General features: G+C 38.1%; 1 long non-coding RNA gene across 1 annotated transcript; it reads left to right on the top strand.

Annotated features, from left to right (window-relative positions):
- Positions 1-4,967, top strand: LOC147873417 (uncharacterized). Its single transcript, XR_015535747.1, has 2 exons — positions 1-645; positions 1,174-4,967. It is a non-coding gene; the product is annotated as an uncharacterized LOC147873417 (long non-coding RNA).
- The last annotated feature ends 827 nt before the right edge of the window (positions 4,968-5,794 follow it).

Here is a 5,794-nt window from a genome sequence, read left to right as displayed (position 1 = left end):
GTGAAGGGCGTCTGAATCTATGCTGTTCTGTCAATAGTCAGTTTTCGATAAACACATGAATCAGAAGAGAAGAAAGAGAACGACATTTAAAGCTCGTGAATTTTGGTGAAAGTTGTGGGACACATATAGTCACAACCAGATTGCACTTTGCTTGTTTCCTTTTTTTAATATTTAGATGAGTAAATGTAGGATTTGAGGTTTTCACGACGGTGAGTCTGAAGATAGCCATCTTCAAGTGAGTAAATGTTTTGTTGACGAGATACGCTTTGTTTCTACGTCGCTTACAATGTTTCTACTCTTATGTGGACGATACTGAAAGTGACGCTTACGTTGTTTTTGTGTGAAGTGATTTTCTTTATTTCATCTAGAGACATTCAGAATTTGCAAAGAATGCATGTGTGTACACAGATATTAAACTTTCCAGTCTTATTTCTGTCAGCAGAAGCCTACATGTGCGGCTGTCCGAATGGATCGAACTCCAGTCGGTCCCTGAAGGACCAATCTTGCTCTTTGAAAGCCCTCCGGTAGGGGCCGCACTTTCTTAATGGTTTTACTATATAAATACTGTGTAACTTAGAAGGGCCGACACAGCTAATACTGGACCTGCGAGAGATATATTAGTGACAAGTTCAAGGATAAGTCTAGGTTTGTTTTTACAACATATTGCCTTCCGTCTGTCTCAAAGTTTCGACGCTGTGTGTGTGAAAGCAGGAGTACAAGTGCCATGTTCGTTTGTCACTACTTTATATACGTCATTGGCCTTGATGTTCGTTTATTGTAATTGCATATTTACTGTTGCGAAGCTGATCACACTTAATAAGGTCGGAAATTATTTCAATCGTATTTAGTTTACTACTTACTAATGAAATGTTTAAAATGAAAGTTGTAGAACTTAATTATATCTGTATTTTATGGTAATATCTTAATTGCATGCATGTACAGTGTTTTCTAACATGACTCCTAATTTGCATGAACTTTAAATGCATCTGCATACAGTTTGTTAAAAAAATTATAATCTTTTATAATATATTTTATTTAAAACGTTCATTTTCTTTAAAAGACTTTATGGTCACTTTTATCAGATTCCGTACGTTGAAAATGGTCTGAAATATAAATTTGGTTTTAATTTGTCCCGGACAATATTAACCGCATAACGTTTTATGTTTTTTACAGCATGACACCAGTAAAAGTGCATAATGAGAAACCTCGTAATTTATAACAAACAAAAATAATTAGGATGACCAAATCAAGGATGATGAAATGGGCGAGGCATGTAGCACGCGTGGAAGAGCTGAGAAATGCTAATGTAAGGAATTAGATTTATCTGGTACATTATAGGGCTCAGTCGTGGGGTTTCGTGAATGTCATAATAAACATTCGGGTTCCATAAAAGACGGGTAATTTTTTGGTTGGCTGAGTGCCTTTTAGAATCCCAAGGACCCCGTTCTTTCGAACTATTGTATTTTAAAAGGCAACAGTTTAAACTATCGACAAAAAATTGTCTTTGCCATGTGTCCGGAGTGACCAAAGTGTAGTGTAGTGTAGTCTGTGGGCGATCGGAAAGTTTCAAGACTGTGTCAATAGAGGGCGAACCGGATGTAGTACGAGCTTCTACCGCTAGGGGGTGCGGCATACATTCATAGTGAATCAGTGTGCCAGCCGGCATCATCGAATTAGCATTTGTTTCTTAGTTACGGGCGTTTTGGTAGTGCATTACACCGATCCTCCTGCGATTTCGGAATGGCGTGTGCATCAAATTTTGCCAAAGACTCGCCAAAACGGCTACGGAAACCTATGAAATGCTAAAGCAAGCATTTGGGGAGTCCGCAATGGGTCGTGCACAAACTTTTGTGTGGCATTCACGTTTTAAAAATGGCCGAACCTCTGTCGATGATGACGAGCGTTCTGGACGACCATCTTCGAGCACAACGCCCGAAAATGTTACGAAGATTCGGCAGGCCATTCACGAAGATCGACGTCGTACCATCAACGACTTGTGCGACATTGTTGGGATAGGCTATGGGACCTGTCAGCTGATTCTAAAGGAAGAACTCCACATGCGACGCATCCTGTCTGAGTACCAGAAGCAGAATCGACTTCTCGTTTGTCAGGAGCTCAAAGATCTTGCAAGAACCGACCCCAACTTCCTTTCTAAGCTCCGTGTGACTTCTTCCTCTTCCCAAAGATGAAAATTCATCATTCGTACCTACGATCTTTGCAGCCAGCGTGAATAAACATAGAACTTGACAATGCGTGAACACGGAACATGCACTTTCATTCTGCATCTGTGAACCGCACGTCACAGCATGACAAATACTAAGCTACTGTAAGGCCCCTTGTTCTGTGTGCATACACTTCAGGGCGCCAGATCTTGTCACATTGACTTTCTTCAGCATTAATTTCACATATTTATTTATTTGGCAGTGGTTTAATTTTCAGTTTTGATGTCATTAATATGTTTGAGGAAATAAGGGAGCAATTAATTTCGTACTCTGCTGTTACCAATTAAAAATAATGGTACTTCAGCCTTAACCTCAGTTACGGTTCTTTAATTACTAATTGGCATATTATAACTTTAGCCTAGTGCAATGTTCCCTGAGTTTATTGTAAAGAAAAGTGTGCGTGGGACAATGAAATCTCATGCGTGAGTAACTTTAACCCAGCATTTCAAAGGACATTTTGATGATTAGCATTTTAGAAGCAAGCAGTCACTATTTAATATAGAATCTGTTATAATGGTAAACGCCACTGTTACCTCTTTGGTAGGTAATTTTGTCTATTAAAATGTAATTCCTTAAAATCATTTTAATGAGACAAAATAGCCCGGTTTTACTCTACTTTATGTAGTGTTACTGTATAAAGACTTTAATGATTGTTGTTGCTAACTGTGAAAATGCATTCCTATATGCAGGAAATTAAGATTAAGATCAGAAAGAGATTAGAAATGCCGGTAACAAAGTATGTAGTTTGAAAATATATGTTCTCCGAATTATATTTGTTCATTTATGCTCTTATTCATTCTTGTTACATTACCATAGTTTGTCTTTGAACAGTAAGATGCATGATGTTAAAACATAAGTATGAGGTGGTAGACTCCGAAGGATCAACGCTGTCAATACGAAAACTTGCCATTGGCCACTATCTTTGAGTTAGTTTTATCCATCTACCACCCTGAAATCCATCTTAATGTTATCACCCCTCCTCCTTCTCGGTCTTCCAATCTGTTTTCCTAGCAAAATTCTGCATGACTTTCTTGTTGCTTCCATCGTAGCAACTGTCAAGCGATCAGCGTAACAAACTTTGACCTTATTTATTAAGAAAGGAAGTAATTTCAGAGTGTTAATAGACTAATATTTATAGTATTTTAATCGATTCAAAATCGACCGCTGTCTGATACCGAAAGAGATAAACATTGCAGTTGGTAATGACCTATGTTATGTGGAAACAATTTATTCTTTTTCTCATCATTAATAATTAATGTCTGTCTGCAGTAGTGCACAGTCAGTCGTCGTCCAGACATTGATTTTAATAATATATGATGAGCCACTTCAACCTATAAATAAATAACGCATTAGTGCTGGGAGCGCTATGATAGAGAAGATGCAGACATGAGATAAATGTATTAACGTAATTCGTGTAGATGTTTGTGTTCTTTCGGTGAACTGAGATGACGTATGCAAGTCGGTTTATACATGCGTAAACGGCTTACGAAACAACTAGCCTGTGTTTTGCTTTTGTTACGACGCTCCATATTCAGACTGTAGGCATTCCAGAAATAAATGACGAGAATGTTTTCTTTCGGTCTTTGTATGTTAATGAAATATAATTCGGTATTTTCACTGCGTGGAAAACAAATGCAATAACGGTTTTACACAAACAATTTTTTTTTCGAACAGATAACGAGAACATGTGATACGAATCTATGTCTTCTGCTTTCATAATAGGCTGTCTTGTAATGAAGTGTTTGGCTTATTCATAGTAGGAACTCAGGTTTGTGTCCACTTCGGCTGCATTTTGCATTGGACTCTGAAAATTAAAATTATCCTTCAAATGTCAACGATTTTAGCTAGATTCAAGGCAAGAAAAGATAATATGTGGTTTCAACAAATCGACCTGCTGCCTCAAATTTTTCAAAGGATGCAAACTGCAAACTTGGATATTTAGAATTGACCATTTTTTATATTAGTGAGGAGGTTTTCTTAGCATTAATGACTTGAGTTGTCCGGTTCGAATCTCCGCCAGGACTCTGGGTATCTGGATTGTGCTTTATAGTGTATTCCATTTCCTTTCAGCCGAATTCGTAAATGGTACGTCCTGTACCTTTGATTCTTTACCGATGTTTTCTGATACTTAAGTTTATACACTGTCAAATATGTAGTTTATTGTTAATTGTGATAGAAGCAAGTTGTGCAACGAAGCGGACATATTCTGTTTTAAGACACTGTCCTAGAAATAGTCTGGAGGGACTGAGGGAGAACACGAAAAAAATTCAGTAAAAATAACCACCATTGGGGTCGATAATCTAACGTCTAGTCTCTGAATACAAAGCAGGAGTGCCAACCTCTCAACGCTGCCGAGCGTGTTAGGTCAGCACATATGAAACGCATGTGACTAACTGCACGCTAGAGGACCTTACTTGGAAAATTCAGATGTCTTAAACTGATCAAGAATTTCCTTGTTTCTCTTGAACATGTGAGGTTGGTAAAATGATAGGTTTATACACTTTAATCGTAGGCTTCTAAGATGGGATTACAAAGATAGAAGATTTTGCCGTGATAATAGCATGAATTCCCCGAATTTAATGTCCTCATTATGCACATAATGCTTTTATGTTATTCACATTTCCACATTTTTAAACACTTCCACATTTTCAAACTATTTAGCTGTTAATAATTCTTATGTTATGGTTTTGTCTTCTCTTCTGATAATTTCTATGTGTGTGGTCCAATTAAAATCCTATTAATGAGTATCTGTAATATTTATTAAAGTCTCCTGGCGATTTCCTTGGTAGTAGGTACTTAAAAATTTAGTCTCTTCCTCTCAATTCCTTCCCGATCCAGTATTCATATAAATTATGCGCTTCATAGCAACAGAAATAATCAGCATCTTGAGATACCAGTCTGACACTGCACACCCTTGCGTCAGTGTGCGTCTAGCTGCTTACTTAGTTCATGTCTCTTCAGCGGCATAAAAGTTCGTCGAAACACATTGATGAAACGGAAACGAAAACCTCAAATTGAAACAGACTTGACTTACGTTGAAATAGCAACATTCTCTTCGCAATAGAAATAGAGCTTAATGATTATTATGCCATGACTTAATTTTTTGAATTAGGAGATGAAATCTGTGGCAGGTACAGTTATAATGTTGCGACTCGGTCTTCACACCCTCATTCGTGATAACGAGGTGTGGTCTACCACGTGACCAAGATAAAAAGGGTTTTACGCTTCTTATTCTGTCCCTTGCAGAACCTGGTTGAAGTGCTAGGACCTTTTGAAGCTCGCTAAATATTTTGCGAGTATGAATGTACTATTAATTTTGGAAAGTTAGGAAAAATGTTGGTGGTATGCCTTTTTTTTTGTAGTGTTCTGTCTGCCGACAGGTCCATATGAACAGGTTCCTTCCATCCTTTTCTCGGACTGGGACCTGTTCATATACGTTCTTGGCAGATGATCCAGAAGTGGTTTGCCATTGCCTTCTTCTGTGTGTGAAAGGAGTAATTGTTGGGATGCCACGGAGAAACCGGGGAAGCCCCCGGAGGAAAACTCCGTGTTGCCTAGACCACGGCCTTGCC

The sequence above is a fragment of the Zootermopsis nevadensis genome, unplaced genomic scaffold (genome assembly GCF_977971745.1).
Source record: "Zootermopsis nevadensis isolate Lab colony 2312 unplaced genomic scaffold, Znev_1.0 Znev_ptg000018l, whole genome shotgun sequence".
Taxonomy (NCBI): Eukaryota; Metazoa; Arthropoda; class Insecta; order Blattodea; family Termopsidae; genus Zootermopsis; species Zootermopsis nevadensis.
Note: the sequence above shows the minus strand (reverse complement) of the source record. Positions and strands in the feature narration are given on the sequence as shown.